The sequence below is a fragment of the Rhinatrema bivittatum genome, chromosome 6 (genome assembly GCF_901001135.1).
Source record: "Rhinatrema bivittatum chromosome 6, aRhiBiv1.1, whole genome shotgun sequence".
Taxonomy (NCBI): Eukaryota; Metazoa; Chordata; class Amphibia; order Gymnophiona; family Rhinatrematidae; genus Rhinatrema; species Rhinatrema bivittatum.
The window spans coordinates 95,492,046-95,511,849 of NC_042620.1; the positions used below are offsets into that span (position 1 = coordinate 95,492,046).

General features: G+C 41.5%; 1 long non-coding RNA gene across 1 annotated transcript in view; it reads left to right on the forward strand.

The window, feature by feature from the left end:
* Positions 1-18,133, forward strand: part of LOC115093619 — a 221,556-nt gene extending 203,423 nt beyond the window's left edge. Inside the window, exon 6 of the long non-coding RNA XR_003857353.1 lies at positions 18,021-18,133. This is a non-coding gene — a long non-coding RNA (uncharacterized LOC115093619). The remainder of the gene's footprint in view (positions 1-18,020) is intronic.
* The last annotated feature ends 1,671 nt before the right edge of the window (positions 18,134-19,804 follow it).

A 19,804-nucleotide genomic window follows, 5' to 3' on the forward strand; every position in this document is an offset into this window, starting at 1 on the left:
CACTGTGATGGATGTTTTCACATGTGATGGATGTTCTCACATGTCTCTCTTTCCTGTATAAGCCCACTCTACTGAACTCCAGATGATACTGGAAATTCTGGACTTTTATCACCTCAAATACCAGAAGGTCTATCTCCCTTGGCTAGAAGTTGGGTTTCCTAGGTAGGGCTCCCCTCCCTCAGGACATGGTTCAATTAGGAACATGGGCACTGGGAGCAAGCCCTTCATACATGCATATGTGGGATTATGGCACATATTTGCATATATAAAGAGACGGGATTTACATAAGTAATAATACAAGTGTACATTTTTTTTAAATTAATAGCAAATGTACATGCATTTGATATATTTCATGTATATAGGTTAATACATGTGTGTATAGCCACTGTAATATAGTGGTATATGCATACTTCTCCCACATAAGTCTATGCACAGTTGGTCTATAAATGGGATAGAGACTTTCAGATCCAGTCCAGTGTTTATCCCTATAGTTTTCAATGAAGGAAAGTACTTAACTGGCTCTGCCTGTCCTTGAAAACAGGCATCCTGCTGCTATCTGTAGCATCATCTACTCTACTGACTTCTTGCCTGGATGGGAATCAAATGAGGAAATGTATATGCTTGATCCAGATTCAGGTAATAGCCAAGCTCTCATGGCTGGCTAAAAAGGTGTTTGAGAGGTACTTATAGACTACAAATAATGGAGGTGGGTGGTGAGATGAGGTTATGGACACAACAAGGAGTTCCTGATAGCTCACAGCTGGGAATGTTTGTGTGAAATCTCTCAAATATCACATTATCCTACAGGTCTTGTAGAATACAAGGCAACTCAGTCTTTTTGCAGGGAGATCTCCATGGAAAGGTGGGTATTTCAAAGATATTTATTTATTTATTAAAGTACTTCTATGCCACACTATCCAAGATTCACATGGTTTACAATTCTACATTCATAATTCAACATAAAAACACAAACAAAGCAAAACCAATCCAAACATTACTCCAACAAAATAAAATATCCAAACATAAAATAATACATGGGCATGTAGGAATGAGTAGTAATCAACTGACACAAATCTGGACTGACTCCAGCCTTTCTTAAAATACTTTATCTTTATTTGCCACTTTAAGACATACACCTTAGTAGACTGCTTTTACCTTCAGGATAGTGTACTCTAATTACTCACAGTTAGTACTGCATCCCTCGGTACTCATATAGCGTTGTTACAGCTCAGTATTTGGACAGCAATATTCTACAGGAGCTGCCTTCCTCCTTGAGACACGGGCCTGGTCTGACTAACCCACTTGGGTTACAGTTCTTATTCCTTCCCTGTTAGGGCCCTGCCCACAGAGCTCTCTCGCACAAGGGGAATTAAAGGGGTCTAGGCACCAAGCCTGTTCCTACACTGGTTTAAGGGGGAACATAAGGGCACTGCCTCACATACCCCTCTTCATTTTGACCCATTGGTACAAGCATCTTCACTCCCCCTGGATTCCATCCAGGGGAGAGTCTCACTTCCCTAGCCCCTCTTATCTGGCCACCCACCAGTTAAGCTTGGGGTTAGGGTTCTAGAGTTATGCTCACCCTCAACCTCCAGTAAACTAGACTGCCATAGCACAACCCAATGTACCACCTGTACCCCCAATCCTTTAACTAAGTCTCTCACTGGCTCTGGGTTCAAATTCACCCAGCAAAACGTCTAGGACTGTCTGTAGTGCCTCTAACAGTGATTCCTCTGGTATCCCCTTAGTACTCTCTGGCCACTCACCCATGCTGGTCGCTGGCTGTACTGCAGCCTCACTTACTGGGGTCTCCATAGTGCCACCCTCTGGGGTCTCCACAATTCCTTCCTCTGAGTTCTCCTTTGTAGCTCACTCACTGGGATCCCTGCAGCACCACCCTCGTGGCACTTCATCTCCTCTCTCACTAAACTTTTCATGCCCTCTCTCTCTGGGCTTCTCACACAAGTTGTCTCCAGACTCCCGGTTGTGTTTGGGAACCCTACAAGGTCTTCCTTGGGACCTCCTCGAGAACCAACTTCCAACTTTCCAATACTGCCTCCTCCTAGGCAGCCTATGTCACCCTCCCTAGGCATCTCTGTGACCCCTCTCTCAGGGTTCTTCACCACTCACTTCCCTGGGCTTATTACAAGAGCTATTTCTAGACTCTTTGTAGTGTTTGGTAGAGATGTGAATCGTGTCCTCAATCGTCTTAACGATCGATTTCGGCTGGGAGGGGGAGGGAATCGTATTGTTGCCGTTTGGGTGTGTAAACTATCGTGAAAATCATTAAAATCGTGAGCCGACACACTAAAACCCCCTAAAACCCACCCCCGACCCTTTAAATTAAATCCCCCACCCTCCCGAACCCCCCCCAAATGCTTTAAATTACCTGGGGATCCAGCGGTGGTCCAGAACGGCGGCGGTCCGGAACGGCCCCCTCAATTGAATCCTGTTGTCTTCAGCCGGCGCCATTTTGCAAAATGGCCGCCGCAAAATGGCGGCGGCCATAGACAAAAATGATTCGATGCAGGAGGTCGTTCCGGACCCCCGCTGGACTTTTGGCAAGTCTTGTGGGGGTCAGGAGGCCCCCCCAAGCTGGCCAAAAGTTCCTGGGAGTCCAGCGGGGTTCAGGAAGCGATTTCTTGCCGCAAATCGTTTTCCGTACGGAAAATGGTGCCGGCAGGAGATCGACTGCAGGAGGTCGTTCAGCGGCGGTCCGGAACCCCCGCTGAATGACCTCCTGCAGTCGATCTCCTGCCGGCGCCATTTTCCGTACGGAAAATGATTCGCGGCAAGAAATTGCTTCCTGAACCCCACTGGACTCCCAGAAATTTTTGGCCAGCTTGGGGGGGCCTCCTGACCCCCACAAGACTTGCCAAAAGTCCAGCGGGGGTCCGGAACGACCTCCTGCGTTGAATCGTTTTTGTCTATGGCTGCCGCCATTTTGCGGCGGCCATTTTGCAAAATGGCGCCGGCTGAAGACAACAGGATTCAATTGAGGGGGCCGTTTTGGTCCGCCGCCGTTCTGGACCACCGCTGGATCCCCAGGTAATTTAAAGCATTTGGGGGGGGGGGGGTTCGGGAGGGTGGGGGATTTAATTTAAAGGGTCGGGGGTGGGTTTTAGGGGGTTTTAGTGTGCCGGTTTTCCTGCCCTCCCCCTTCCCCCGATTTACGATTTTTTAACAATAAATCGAGGGAATTGGTATTGTATCGTGGCCCTAACGATTTTTGACGATTTAAAATGTATCGGACGATATTTTAAATCGTCAAAAAACGATTCACATCCCTAGTGTTTGGGCACCCTACAGGTTTTCTATCAGGACCTCCTGTAGTGCAACTCTGCTGCTGGGCCTCCACTGAGTTCTTTGTGGTGGATTCCTCAGCTGCCTGATCATGTAGGCTCTTCTCAAAATAGGAATCAAGAAGAGCCAGGCTTGCTTCCAGGTTCTTTTTTCCCTTCACTATGGAAATATAGGAAAAATCTGCTTGCATATCCCTTCAAAATTTGAAGGACAAATACTTGGGTATATCATTTGTGCATATTTAATAGGTAAATTCCAACTTATCTTGTCAAATAGTGTCCTTTGTCTCTACTTAGACAGACAGAAATAGTGGAAAGTGTTCTAAATATCAAAATCACAGAACATATAGAAAGGCATGGTTTAATGGAACAAAGTCAGCATGGCTTTACCCAAGGCAAGTCTTGGCTCACAAATCTGCTTCACTTTTTTGAAGGAGTTAAACATGTGGATAAAGGTGAACCGGTAGATGTAGTGTACTTGGATTTTCAGAAGGTGTTTGACAAAGTTCCTCAGGAGAGGCTTCTAGGAAAAGTAAAAAGTCATGGGATAGGTGGCGATGTCCATTCGTGGATTACAAACTGGAAACAGAGAGTAGGATTAAACAGAGAGTAGGATTAAATGGACAATTTTCTCAGTGGAAGGGAGTGGGCAGTGGAGTGCCTCAGGGATCTGTATTGGGACCCTTACTTTTCAATATATTTATAAATGATCTGGAAAGAAATACGACAAGTGAGGTAATCAAATATGCAGATGATACAAAATTCTTCAGAGTAGTTAAATCACAAGCAGATTGTGATAAATTGAAGGAAGACCTAGTGAGACTGGAAAATTGGGTATCGAAATGGCAGATGAAATTTAATGTGGATAAGTGCAAGGTGATGCATATAGGGAAAAATAACCCAAGCTATAGTTACACAATGTTAGGTTCCATATTAGGTGCTACCACCCAAGAAAGAGATCTAGGCATCATAGTGGATAACACATTGAAATTGTTGGTTCAGTCTGCTGTGGCAGTCAAAAAAGCAAACAGAATGTTGGGAATTATTAGAAAGGGAATGGTGAATAAAACGGAAAATGTCACAATGCCTCTGTATCGCTCCATAGTGAGACAGCACCTTGAATACAGTGTACAATTCTGGTCGCCACATCTCAATAAAGATATAGTTGCAATAATAAGGGGAATGGAACAGATCCCCTATGAGGAAAGACTAAAGAGGTTAGGACTTTTAAGCTTGGAGAAGAGACGGCTGAGGGGGATATGATAGAGGTGTTTAAAATCCTGAGAGGTCTAGAACAGGTAGATGTGAATCGGTTATTTACTCTTACAGATAATAGAAAGACTAGGGGGCACACCATGAAGTTAGCATGTGGCACATTTAAAACTAATAGGAGAAAGTTCTTTTTCACTCTACGCACAATTAAACTCTGGAATTTGTTGCCAGAGGATGTGGTTGGTGCAGTTAGTGTAGCTGTGTTTAAAAAAGGATTGGATACGTTCATGGAGGAGAAGTGCATTACCTGCTATTAATTAAGTTGACTTAGAAAATAGCCACTGTTATTACTAGCAACAGTAACATGGAATAGACTTAGTTTTTGGGTACTTGACAGGTTCTTATGGCCTGGATTGGCCACTGTTGGAAACAGGATGTTGGGCTTGATGGACCCTTGGTCTGACCCAGTATGGCATGTTCTTATGTTCTTATCTGGCTATATTTTGATTTATCTGGCTAAGTGGCAGCACACGTTCCTTAGCTGGATAAGTCTGAAAAGCGCTATTTCTCCATCTAAGTACCACTTTTAGGCTTATCTGTTAATGTAAGATAGCCGGATAAGTCTTATAAAAAGTGCTTCTTAGCTGATAAATCTTAAAACACTATGTATCCAGCTAAGTCAGATAGCTGCATAAGTCTGAAAGCTCCACTTATCTATATATGTTGCACTTTTTAGACTTATCCAGCTATCTTATATATCTTGATAAATCTGAAAAGTGCTACTTAGATAGATAAATAGCACTTTTCAGACTTATGTAGCTAAGTGCCACTATTTAGCCAGATAAATTGAAACTTATCCAGATATGTGCCACTACTTTTTTGGATAAGTCCGAACTTGCGTGGCTTCTGGTTTTTACATATGCAAGCATGTTTGTGAGTATATGTACTCTTATAACCTACACATATCATTTGCATTAAACTTATAAAATACTGTATCAATGTGAGCAGTTCTGAAAGTTTCCACTTGAACAATTTAATCTCATTTTACAGACTTTCATGCAAGCCGTTCCATAACATTGGTCCAGCAACAGTGATCATAGACTCTTTTGTCTCTGCTAACCTTATGAGCTGTGGAAACAGAACATTAAGTAAACATTGCATGGCAGATCTCTAGTTACCTTCAGACCTATAAATCTTTAAAAGGATCTTTGTTATTCAGGGCCTTATGCTTCATGAAGATAACTTTAAAATTTGCCCACCATCAAATTAACAAACAGTCAGGCCGATACAGTACAGTGCGCTCTGGCAGAGCACACTGTTAACCCGCAATTGGACGCGCATTTTTAACATGCTAGCTTTACCCCTTATTCAGTAAAGGGTAATAGCGCATCGAAAACGCGCGTCCAACCCCCCTCGAACCTAATAGCGCCCGCAACATGCAAATGCATGTTGATGGCCCTATTAGGTATTCCCGTGCGATACAGTAAGTAAAATGTGCAGCCAAGCTGCACATTTTACTTTAAGAAATTAGCGCCTACCCAAAGGTAGGCATTAATTTCTGCCGGCGCCGGGAAGTGCACAGAAAAGCAATAAAAACTGCTTTTCTGTGCACCCTCCGACTTAATGTCATGGCGATATTAAGTCGGAGGCTCCAAAGGTTTAAAAAATTTTTTTAAATGGGCCCGTGGCTCACAGGTTGAAAACCGGATGCTCAATTTTGCCGGCGTCTGGTTTCCGAACCCGTGGCTGTCAGCGGGCTCGAGAACCTACGCCGGCAAAATTGAGCATCGGCTGTCAAACTTGCTGACAGCCGCCGCTACTGTCCAAAAAGAGGCGCTAGGGACGTGCTAGTGTCCCTGGTGGCTCTTTTTGCCACGGACCCTAATTTAAATAAATTAATTTACTGTATCACGCGCACAGGAGAGTGTCCTGTGCGTGCACCGGGAGAGCGGGCGCTCGCCCGCCCTCCCGCAATTTTTACTGTATCGGCCCGAGTGTAATGAAATTAGCACAGGAGTAATGGTGCTCATGACGCAGTGTCCCTGTAAAAACGCATGCAACTGAATTTTATATCACCTGCAGGTCTTGGACTATTGAAGATGATAAGAAAAGAATCCCAGTAGTCCAAACATTAAAATAAAGACCTGAAGTACTGTTCAAAAATTGCCTGGTCCTAAAAAAGGTTTAGGATTTCACAATAGCCATGGCTTAAAAATCACAATATGGACAAATGATTTGATTTGTGTTTTAAACTACAAATTTTGATTCAAAATAAGACTAAGGGTACGTACTTCAGTATCTAGTGGAATTTCCACTACATCAAACTGGGTTTTAAGAGGAGCAGATATCTTCGGAAATATGCTCAGTTTGATGATCTCAGTTTTACCAGAATTCATAATCAATTTATTACTGGTAAGCCAACATTTAATTCCCTGAAAGTAAATCAAAATTAAACCTAAGGTGGTACTCATTTTGGAAACAGGGAAAAATAATGACAGTATCATCTGCATAGATTCTGTACTATAAACCCAATTCTGAGAACAATTTGCTTAAGGGTAGGAGATAGAAATAAGTGTGGGCAAGTTGATGAAGGGATTTGGAGATAGAAGGAAGCAGCCTTGTGGAGATAAGCTGTGCCCTACCAGGGAGGATAGCCAGACTAGGCTTGGTGCTATGTATACATCAGACACGTTTTAATATAGATAGGCCTTCATCTCTCTGGGGTAAGAAAGATAGTTTTTCATTTCATTGACATCTGCAGCTTTTAGGATATAGAGTTGAATTAATTGAACTTGCTGCAAAAGGCAGCTTCAAGTATCTCCAACCAGAGTATCTATACCTCTTTTCAGTGGAAAGTTATGCTCTAGTTGAAAGGGCTACTTCATAATTGCTCCATATCGCCATATACTATGCTTTTAGTGAAGGGGAGGCATACAAGAATTTTCCCTCTATAGAATAAACCCATGCTTGTGGCTTGATTGCCGCACATCTCTAGTCCTTTGGGAAGGTACATTGTAAATGTGGACTTCAAACTCTGAATTATTGTGTCCTTACAGGTTGGTCAATTAGGGGTGCTAAGTATAGGTGCCCACCCAAAGAACCAGAAGTTGCAGACAGGCAGCTGTAAGGGTAGATGAGAGGAGGGATAAGGATTAATGGCAATCTTTCATGGCAAGCTACATACATGGCAATATGTGGGCATTAGAGTAATTGCTATAGGCTGTCCTTAAAGGGACTTTACTGTAAGTGGAAATGTCCCAAAGCATGAATCAAATAAAAGAGATGCAACCAAAATTATAATAATGAATATGAACTTTTATATAAACTTGAAAATTTTTTAAAACCTTATAACTATTTACAAATAAAATATAAATGAGAAAAGTATGTTAAAACCTAGGGAATAAACTATTTACATTAAAAAAAGGACCCAGGAACCTTAGGAAGTCAGGTCTTGAAAGGTCTGGTGTCATTGGTGGCCTCACAGCCATAAGCTCAAGAGCGGCTGTGTAGCCATCTTGAGCCTAGGCTAGTTGCTCTGTCACCTCAACCAGCTTCCTGAGGTCAGCTCTGATCTCTCTCTTCCTCCCACATCCTCTGTACAGCCAGGCCAATAGCTGATAGACACACTGTCTCCTGGCCTGAAGTAAGTGCTCCAGCCACTGAGGCAGCCTTTGCAACTAAAGGGTGCTACAATGATTCTGGTGAGAGGTATTAAGGTGACTCAACACCTCCCTTGCCCAACAATAGCTGGGCAGCCTCAGGGCCAGCATCTCGAGGTCATGAAGCAGAAAGGGAAAGAGGACCTATATGAAAGAGGAGCGGAATTTTTGGGACAGTAGGCCTGGGGGCTCTAGTGGAGGGAGGGGAATGGCTGCTATGCTGCTGCTGGATCCACGACTGGTGGTAATAACTGCTGGTACAACTGCTGCAGTCGCAGCAGCAGTAGGAGCTGGGAGCTCTTCATCTTCTTTTTCCTCCTCGTCAGAGCTGGTGTTTTCTGTGAAAACAGAAAAAAGTGTGTGTGAGGCCATCAGCTGGTATGCTCCAGGGGGTGATGTATAGCATCATAACTGCTATAGAGCATTGCATTTTGGGAAGAGGTGGAGGAGCTGGCATGTGCTGCTAGTGGTGGGACACCCATGTCCTATAGACAGTGGCAAGCCAATAGATAGGTTCCCTGAGTGCCAGAACCTTTGAATCTATCAACCCAAAAAGAATCTACAATCCATACATAAATATTTACTACAAGTCCCCACAATCAGAGTCACTAGGCTAGATATCACCAGAAGACGTGCCTTTTCCATCGCTGGACCCAAATCTGGAATGCAATTCCTGATAACTTGAGGAAGATTACCAACCACAAAGATTTTAAAAATAACCTTAAAACCTTTCTTTTAGGAGTGCTTTTGAAACTACCTTTACATCTTAAACTTGGCCTCTAATATATCTAAGTAAGCACTTAGAAAAAGAAGCACCTCCCCTTTACTATCTCAATCAGATGCAGTGTCTTCCATCCTGTTTTGATTAGTCTGTCAAAAGTCCAAGCTCGCTATATTTTTACTGATTTTGTTTTAATATTTTTAATTTTACTTTTCTTTTAATTATGTATATGAAACGACTATGTAAACCACTTTGACCACCAAAGAGTGTAATTGTGGTGCCTAGCTAGTGATAGGGGCTTGGAGGTAGGCTCAGTGCCTGGAGGTTTGTGTTGGTGTGTATCCTTGATTGCAAGTCATCAAGGGCCAGGATACAGCCCCAAGTCTTTGGGTCTTTGTTCGATGTAAGGCATAGATAGTCCCTCCTAAGAGTTTTAGGGTGAGTTCTAACATCTTCTCTAGTACTATACCAGGCCTGTGACTGCATTATAAATAGTGTTCCTTGATAGTGCTTCCCATGACCCAGGGAATAGGTAAGGATCGTGTCACAGTGCATGAGGTTTTCAGGAAGCTGTAGGCAGGGGCAGGGCAATAGTGGGGCTAGTGATGGAAGCAGAAAATAGACAGAACTTGTTGACATCTTGATAGGCATGGAATTTACTTGACCCTGGCCTCCTCCTGCCTGACACACAGCTGGTCAAGCCACTCCCCCTCTTTGCATCTCAGCTCCTGGGCCTTCTTCTTAAGGTTCTCAATCTATAAAGAGAAAAAGGAATAGAAGGCTGTTAGATCAATGTAACTGCTTATGTGACCTCCAGAATGTCAAGTTTCCATTATTTTTACTGAAGCTTTGAATCTGTTTCCTGGCTAATTGCTCTCCCTTCACACAGATATATGTGGTGTCAGGCCAGATTATTGACCAAAGCAGGGACAACCTCAGAACAGCCAAAGTACTCAGTTTCAGGAGGGAGATAGCAGGCCAGTACAGGCTCTTGGACAGCCGCATTCTAAGGCATGATTTTAAAGGGAATAATAAGGAAATACAGTTACTGCAAAACTTGGGGTGGTCATTAACAAGTACGACTTGTTTAATTTTCTCCCTTCTGAAACAGGGACATAGGTCAACTATGCAAAAGGGTCTAGCAAAAAAATCAGAAATATGTCCCAGAGGATGTATTTTCCCTTACTTGGACCTTTTACTAATGACCACAGTCTAAAGTTGTTCTTATTTTTCCTAAATTTTTGTTTAATTATGTATATAACATTACAAATCAATTTCAAGTCCATTATCTGCTATTAATTAAGTTGACTTAGAAAATAACCACTGCTATTACTAGCAACAGTAGCATGGGATAGACTTACTTTTTGGGTACTTGCCATGTTCTTATGGCCTGGATTGGCCACTGTTGGAAACAGGATGCTGGGCTTGATGGACCCTTGGTCTGACCCAGTATGGCATGTTCTTATGTTCTTAAATATGCCTATTGCCTCTTCCCCTACCACAAGCCCACAATGCCCCCCCCCTTCACCCCCAAACCCATTATCATTTTGCAACCCAAGGATCTCCTATCCTCCACCCTCTAAAAGAGCCTTCTATTGCCCCAACTCCTCCCCTAACACCCCTCCCCCAAATAACCTCAATCCCCAATTGCCCCAACACCTTCAACCCCAACCGCTTCCTAAATTTTCCCAACAACCCTTAGTCCCACTCCAACCCAATTGCCCTTTATGCCTCTACCTCCACCCTACTCTATTGACCTTAATTGCCCCAATCCATCCTAACATCTCTAACTCATACCTTAATGCTCCTTACCTCCACTCCCATACCCCATCACCTTCCAGATCTTCCAACGTACTTACCCTTCAGAGGTAGGAAGCCAGTTGATAGTTTCTGGCCTGCAGCTTCCTTCAGGTCCTCCTCCTGCATCTATTGAGACACCTAATCCCCACATAAGAAACAGATTCTCCTCATTACTAACCACCAGGGACATTAGGGTCTGCACATCCCTGGTGGTGAAATTCAGTTGCTTCGTTGGGGAAGAGCCATCTTGGAATGAGTCCACCCTGGAAGAACTAGGAGGTCAATATTAAAAAACTGTTTAATTGGATAACTGAAATGTTATCCATTTAAATGGCTTACTTGGGTATATTCAGCACTTATCTGGCTAAATTCTAGCCAATTAACTACTTACCTGGCTAGAATTTAGCTGAATAAGTTGGGATATTCTGGGGAAGAGAAGAGTTAGTCAGATAAGTAAACAGGCTATCTCCGGTCAGGCTGGTTATACATAACCAGCTAACTTTAAGAGATATATTCAGTGTAGTGACTGCACTGCTGAATCTACCCTGCTGGATATGTTTATCCGGCTAGCTAGCTGAGCTGCTTAGTGGCTGAATATTGCCTCCTGGAAGTTTGCACAGATGTGGAAAAACATACACATATGCATTCGTGATTTAGCGATAATGGGGTACATTTTCAAAGACCCGCGCACACGCACATGATTTTGTATCAATACACGCATGTTCGCGCTGGTACCCATTTGTGCGTGCAGGGGGGAGGGAAATTTTAAGCAGATCAGTGGAATACAAGCTCATTAAATGCAATCTGTGCAGATTATAAAATATAAGCGCACTTCTGTGTGACCCCATATACGCATGAATATAGGATGCATGCAGTTCTTCGAAAGGTATCCTCCATCTGAGAGGTTTTTGTTTTAATTTTATATTCTTACCCACCTAGAATTATGAATAGTGGTGGATATAAAGCTTTTAAATAAATACATACTTGAACAGTTTTGTAAGGAAGACTATTCTAATGTTGACAAAATAGGTGGAGACTTAACCCAACAGATTTACAGCTCTAATTGTTGCCAAAAGTACTTCCACTGAGTATTAACTCGCGGGGTGGAGGATGGAGTCTTATTAAAATGTTGTAATTTCAGTTTTGTTATTTTGGATATAAATTTGCTTTTTTCCTTCAATAAAAGATTTTTGGCTTTGAAAGATGAAGAGTATGGTATGTTGATGAATGGAAATAAACCTTATTTATATGCATGCAAGTTTGATGCACTGACACAACAAAATAAAAAATGTTAAAGGGAGTGTAGATTTTCATTAGCCAATGTATTTTGGTATGTTTTTACATGTGTATGCATTCACACATAAAATATCTATGCACAGGGAGCCCAACTTTCAAAACTGTTCACAGGACACTATTTATGCATCAAAGTACACCCACAGAGATTTAAGCTATTATTTTATTAACTTTGTAGTGGGAGCTGCATAGTTTATAAAATACCATGTACTTCTGCCCTGAATTTAAGTGTGTATATTTGTAATTCAGGAACATCCATACTTTTTCTTCTCATTTTCTACAACTAAATGCTTATACTTTACACCCATAATAATTATAACAATATGGGACAGATTTTAAAAAGTTGCGCGAGCACGTACTTTTGTTCGCGCAGCAGGCGTGAACAAAAGTACGCTTGATTTTATAAGATACGCGCATCCCATTTTGCGCCGCCATTTTGCAAAATGGCGGCGCAAAATGGCGCCGGCTGAAGACAACACGATTCGATTGCAGGAGGTCGTTCCGGACCCCCGCTGGACCCCCAGGTAATTTAAGGCATTTTGGGGGGGTTCGGGAGGGTGGGGGATTTATTTTAAAGGGTCGGGGTGGGTTTTAGGGTGTTTTAGTGTGCCGGTTCACGATTTTAACGATATTTTAAAAACCCAAACGGCGACGATACGATTCCCTCCCCCTCCCAGCCGAAATCGATCGTTAAGACGATCGAGGACACGATTCACATCTCTAATTAGCAGGTGTAAAAGTGTACAGACAGGTTCAGAAATGTGTGTACATATACTTGGTTAGATTTTAAAACCCCTGCGTGCGTAAATCCTGCCTGATTTATGCACGCAGGGCACTTGCGCGCCGGCGTGCCTATTTTGCATAGGCCGCTGGCGCGTGCAAAGCCTCGGGACGAGCATAAGTCCCGGGGCTTTGCTTGGGAGGCATGTCGGGGGGCGTGTTGGGGGGGCATGCCAGGGGTGGCGCAGCATTCGGGGTATGTCCAGGGGCATGCCAGAGGCGGTCCGTGGGCAGGGCCGAGTGCTCCGGCGACACGCGCAAGTTATGCCTGCCAGAGGCAGGTGTAACAACGAAATAAGGTAGGGGAGGGAGTTTTAGTTAGGGCTGGAGGGTGGGTTAGATAGGGGAAGGGAGGGAAAGGTGGGGGGGGGGACAAAAAAAAAGTTCCCTCTAAGGCTGCTCCGATTTCGGAGCGGTCTCAGAGGGAACGGAGGCAGGCTGCGCAGCCTGTTTACTTATCTGACTAACTCTTCTCAAAGGGAACGGAGGCAGGCTGTGCATACACAGGCTGCCGATTTTGCGCAGTCTTGCGCACGCCAACCCCGGATTTTAAAAGATACGCGTGGCTACACGCGTATCTTTTAAAATCCGGCGTACTTTTGTTTGCGCCAGTTGTGCATACTTTTTAAAAATCTGCCCCACTGCTTTCAAAATAGCAGTTTGAACATGTGCTTCCAAACCCCACCCTGTAACTTCCCCTATTTCTCCTTTCAGATTTACATGTGGCACTGAAAACTCATGCAAAATCTTGACGTTTAGAAAATAGCATATATGTGCCTATATATTTAGTGCTTTTTTTCTATACCGGCATTCAAGATAAGGATCACATCATGCTTGTTTACAATTAATAGGGGGTGAAAATGCAAATAAACTCAAACAGTAACAAGTGAAAAGAAACTCTGAAGTTACAATAAAACATGTATGCTACTTACACACATATATACTAATTTTACAGAATTTTACATTTTTCTACTGATATCTCCAAATATTTTTTTAGAACAAACAGTTGGAGGGCATAGTGAGCTCTGCAATAGCTAAAATATTGAGGATGGGAAGCTGTCCATTTAACCCTGAGGAGAGAGTTCACAAATTTGTAGCTAAATTGACAGAAGTGGACTAGCCAAAACAAATTTTATGTAAAAGCCAGATCTTATGTAAAAGCCAGTTCTTCAGTAAATATAAACAATTTGGCTGGTTCCACATTATCTTTGGTCAGAGTGAAATTTCTCTCTAGTCCCAGAGAATTTGCCTTTCTGGAAATATTTTCCTTATGTAATAAAAATATAGAGGTTGATTTAGAAAAGGTTTAGCAGACTAATTTTGGCATTGTAAATTCCTAATGCAGCCTAGCAAATAGACTCCTATATTTGCAGTGTCCATCTAATTCAAAAAGGGCCTCCTCTACTGTGATGAGCAGAGCATTGGGGGGTAATTTTCAAAGAAGTTACGTGCATAAATGTAACTACTATTGTAGCAATTTTCAAAAGCCATTTACTCACGTAAAGTGCACTTATTCGAATAAATCCTATGGACGATTCAATGGCATATATTGTAGCAATTTTCAAAAGCCCACTTACTCGAGTAAAGTGCATTTACATGCGTAAAACCCAGATTTACGCATGTAAATGCTTTTTAAAATCCGCCCCATTATGAATAAATACAGACCCCTTTACTTTTGCAATTAAATGAGGGGTAAAAAATTTGTCCCATGAAATTAAACTTCAATTTGCATTGCTTTGAATTATTTAAAAAGGTCTTCTGAAGAATGGTTGTTTTTACTTTCTTTTTATTAAGCCATTAAAAAAGCATTTTTGTTTTAGAGCTTACTACTATCATAAAAAGAAAACAATTAATACCATCTGGGAGACAACTGGATTCCATAAATCGACAATGATGCAATTATGGGGATCTTTAGGACTTGAACCCAAATATCCAAAAAAATATTTATTTCTGAGAAAAAATGCTTTTTTTACATATATATTTTATAAATAGGAAAAAATAGCATTTTTTTCAGAAATAAATATTTTTATCAGTGATTAAAAGGAAGTACTAAGATATAAACACCAACATTTATTTTTCACTGAATATAATCAGAACAGAGCTTTGTGGTAGCTCTGTTCGCTCCTCACACATTTTTCAGTCTTCACAATGGATGAATTTTTAAAATGTTATATGTGTAAAAATTAGCATGGATACACATAAATAGCCTCTACTCACTTATTCTGTATTTTATAAAAGTTGAAAATAGTAGCATACTTTCACTTTCAAGCACACATATACATCCATAGAAAAGAGTTTGTCTAGGGGCTTGCTGGGACCGGGAAAACATTTACACACATACCAGCTAATTTTAAAACGAGCGTACATGCACCCATATATGCATGTATCGGTGCGTGAGCAGAAATACGCTGGAATTTTAAATCATGTATGCAACTGAGTGCATATTATTTAAAATACACCTATCATGCATAAGTATGATCCTAATTTTGAGAGATTACTCCAGGAAACCTACTTTGCATATCTCCCATAGGACTTTGCCGGCTATAACATGCATGTGTAAGTAGATTTTAAAACATGCTTGTGTGACGTTTTTCCAACTAGTCCACCAGTTTGACCAGTAAATAATGAGGTGTTCCAGACCCCTCTGGGTCTTCAAACTGCATGTCCCTTGATTGATTTGGACCCCTTACCCTGTCCTGTAAGCCCTAAAATGCAAGATCTACAGACTTGTTCATCATCATGTTGTTAGGCCTGGGTCCGGGCTCTGGCCAAGGTCAAGACCCTGGAATTCAGACCCAGCCTCTGGGCTAGGCCACAGTATCAGGTCTGGGTCTGGGTCTGGCCTCCAGACTAGGCCCAGAAGTCAGGCCTTGATCTCCAGCTGGGTTGCGACATCAGATCAGGATCCAGGCCATGCCCCAGCATTGGGACCCGGTCTCTGGGCAGGGGTGTGCCCTCCAGCCATTGCCTGGGCTCAGCTGAGGCTGAGGCCTTGAGTAGGCAGAAGCTGAAGTCACAGCGATCTACCATGGCCTTGGCCAATGCAAGGTGATCCTGGTGCTGGTCTTTTCACGGGTGGTTTGGAGACTCCAGGAGGCCCTGTTTTGGGTTTTTTTATTTTTATTTTTAATGTTTGGTTCATTTTATTCAGACAAATGAAATAAATCAGACATTCCAAGAATGGAAATTCATGGGTAAAAGTGACCAAAATGATAAAGGGTATGCAACAGCTCCCCTATGAGGAAAGACAAAAGAAGTTAGGGCTGTTCAGCTTGGAGAAGAAATGGCTGAGGGGAGTATATGATAGAGGTCTACAAAATTATGGAAGGACTTGAATGGGTAAATGAGAAATGGTAATTTACTCTTTCAGATAATACAAGGACTAGGGGTACTCCATAAAACAAATCAGAGAAATTATTCTTCACTCAATGCACAATTAAGTTATGGAATTCATTGCCAGAGGTTGTGGTTAAGGCAGCTAGTGTAGCTGGGGTTAAAAAAGATTTGGATAAGCTCCTGGAGGAGAAGTCCATAAAGAGTTATTAATCAATAGGAAATAGCCATTGCTTGTTGCCGGCATTAGTAGCATGGGATCTATTTAATGTTTGGGTACTTGCCAGGTACTTGTGAATTGGATTGGCCACTGTTGGAGACAGGATACTGGGCTTGATGGACCCTTTGTCTGATCCAGTATGGCATATTGTATGTTCTTATGGCTGTCAGTAAACAAATCCATAGTAGAGCTGATAGGTGGTGACTTGGCCCAGCCACAGATACCAAGGCTTACCTTACCTTGGCAAGAGCAAGAACAATTATTGCAAAAGGACTAATCCAGTGTAATATTATTCCCATTAACAGTGGTAGTTAATAAGTGAATGACATGAAATAGATCTTGAGGTCACAAGACTGCTATTTATATACGAGAAAAATAGTAAGTCTTTTTAGCCTTCTTAGTAATGGTGCTATATTCTATTAACTTCTCTATTGTTCAAGTCTATATTGTATCTAACTTTGACTTGTGCCATCAGTGCTCAGAGAACCAGAACTCCTGTTTGACTTTTCTCATAGAATCATTATACGAGGGTGCATACAATTTCCTCCAAAAGGACAAAATATTAAAAGGAGCTATCATATTAAGTGTTCCAGCAATTTACTATGTGTCAGAGGTAAAACAAGATGATTCAGTTTAGGCAGAAACAAATCATGCAGTTTATCCATGTGGGTGTCAGTGCAGTTGTGGAATGGGGGGATCATTTTTCTAGAAGTAGCAGAGAACATACAGGGTCATTTAACAAATTGAATTAGGGCATTATCATGGGCGTTAGGGCACTAATGCCTGCAATAATGCCCTAACACATGCGATAAATAATACACTGCGAGATGCGTATGCACATTTTAAAAATTTAGTCAAGTGGGAGGAGTTTGGGAGGAATTTATGAAAGTGAAGGATGCTTAATGTTGCATGTGATAAGGTAACACATGCTAACATGGGATTTAATGCCAGAAATAACTGCACCTTTTTGCCTGGCATTATGCCTGCGATAGCTGTGTATTACAGCCGAACCAGACTTGTGATAAATATTGCAAATTCTTTTTGAGGGAGTGATAGGGAGAGAGGGAGTGAGAGGGAGTGAGAGAGAGCACCTCTGGGGAGGCACACATATTAGGCAACTTTTATACCACTGTAAGATGGACCATTCTGAACTTGGGGTGAGGTATTGCTGGTGGCCTAGGTTTTGGGGGGAGTTTCACATGCACAATCAGAGGTACGAACAGCATAGTAGACATCAGTGATGATTTTATGTGATTTGGAGTGATGAAAGGTAAAGAAAGATAAGATTTGCACAATGTACTCTTGACCTAGCTTGATGTACTCTCAAGTTAGGTCAAGAGCACAACGTGCTCCATTTTGCCTCAGCAATAGGTTCCTTGCAATCTAGCCTTGCCTGGTCCAGCTTTGCTTCATCCATCCATCCCTCCATCCAGCCTTGTCTCATTCAGCCTTGCCTTGTTCAGCCTTCCAGCCTTGCCTCACCTCACCTCGCCTTCTCTTGTTCGTGTTCCTGCCAGTATTTTTTGCTTCACCTGTCTCCCTGTCTTGTCTTTGTCCTAGTCCTCAAGAGTCTTGTTTGCCTTGCCATGTCCATCTAGACTTGTCTTGTTCCTTCATCTCGTCTGCCTTGGCCTTGGCCTCTTTCTCCAGTTCCGACCTCTCATGATCTTAACCCTGAAAAAATTATATGTATGTTATAGGAATTAGATGGACACCGGTATATAAGAATGTGAAAGTCTGGAGCAGCGGGTGATACTTATATCCGAATTGAAATAGAATATTTGAGAAGATTTGAAAGTCCTGGAGAAGTGGGAAATATTCACATCTGGTTGGAAGTGTAATATTAGAAAGAATGGGAGAAGATAATCCCCTGAAGAAGCCTTGATTGGCGAAACGAGGTTCCTTGTTGGGAGGTGGATTTATATGAAAAAGTACAAAAAAATATTTGAAAAGTATGGATAAGTATTAAGAAAAGTGGATACCCGTGTTGTGACTAAGAGGAGAAAATTATAAGGAAATGTTGGGATATGGTGCAATAAAGTACAGTGGGGAAGTGTTTTAATATGTTGTTGTGATGTTAACAGGATGAATGTGGATGGATGAATGTGTGAATTTTAAAGGTAAGGGGTATTTATTACAGTGTAATAGGGGTGTTAATGCACTTTATAGGTGTCCAGGATATGTATTGTAATTGAAGTTGATGATTATGATTATGTATTGAGACAGTGAGACATTGCATTTGTTACAATACTTCAATATTTGAAATTAATAAAGAATATATATGTTAAATTTCATGCTGTAACTGTATGCTGTTAATAATATTAATAGTACCCTTATGTGTTGATATTATATTTTTGCCTCTATGGCCAACTTCAATTCAAATTCACTCTTCGCCTGTCTTATCAATGTTTTACACTTAACTTGACAATGCTTATGTTTTATCTTATTTTCTTCAGATGGATCCTTCTTCCAATTTTTGTACGATGTTTTTTTGGCTAAAATAGCCTCTTTCACCTCATCTTTTAACCATGACGGTAATCATTTTGCCTTTCTCCTACCTTTCTTAATGTGTGGAATACATATGGACTGCACCTCTAGGATTGTTGAACACTTTTAACCTTTGCAGCTGCACCTTTCAGTTTTTTTCTATTTTCCTCATTTTATCAAAGTTTCCCTTTTGAAAGTTTAGTGTTAGAGCCGCAGATTTACTTATTGTCCCCCTTCCAGTTATTAGTTTAAATTTGATCATGTTATGATCACTGTTGCCAAGTGGCCCCACCATCATTACCTCTCTCATCAAATCCTGTGTTCCACTAAGAATTAAATCTAAAATAGCTCCCTCTCTTGTTGGTTCATGAACCAATTGCTCCATGAAGCAGAGTAGAGATGAGAGATGCTGAGAGGAGAGGAGGAATGCTAGGGAGAAAGGGAAGGGGGAAGGTAGAAAGAAGAGGGAAGATACTGGAAGAGGGAAAAATTTGACAGGAGATGTTAGGATAAGGGAAAACAGGGAACATGCTGAAGTAAAGAGAAACGGAAGAGAAGAGATGCCAGGAGTAGAGGTCATTAATATTTTCCTCTAGTCCCCTCAATGATTTTGAAAGTTATGTGGCCCTCATCATAAAGAGTTTGAGAAAACCAGTTCTAATATCCTAATTTGCTTAATATATATATATTTTACCACTATGCCTTCTTTTCACCAAAATAAACTCCAATAACTGGAAAAATGATGTAATTTTTTACACTGATTTTCTCCCATTTTTGTTCTTGTTACAATAAACACCATTAATTGCCAGGGAAAATTAAATAAAATAAAAACTGGAAACAAAGGTCTCTATAGATAGAACTGGAAAGTTTTCATCCATAGCTTAATTTTTGTTTAGCTGTATTGAAATACTGCTTTCATTCTATGAAAATTATTTTCAACTATTAAAATAGCTCATGCTTAATTTTGTACACACTGTACATAACACACTATACATCA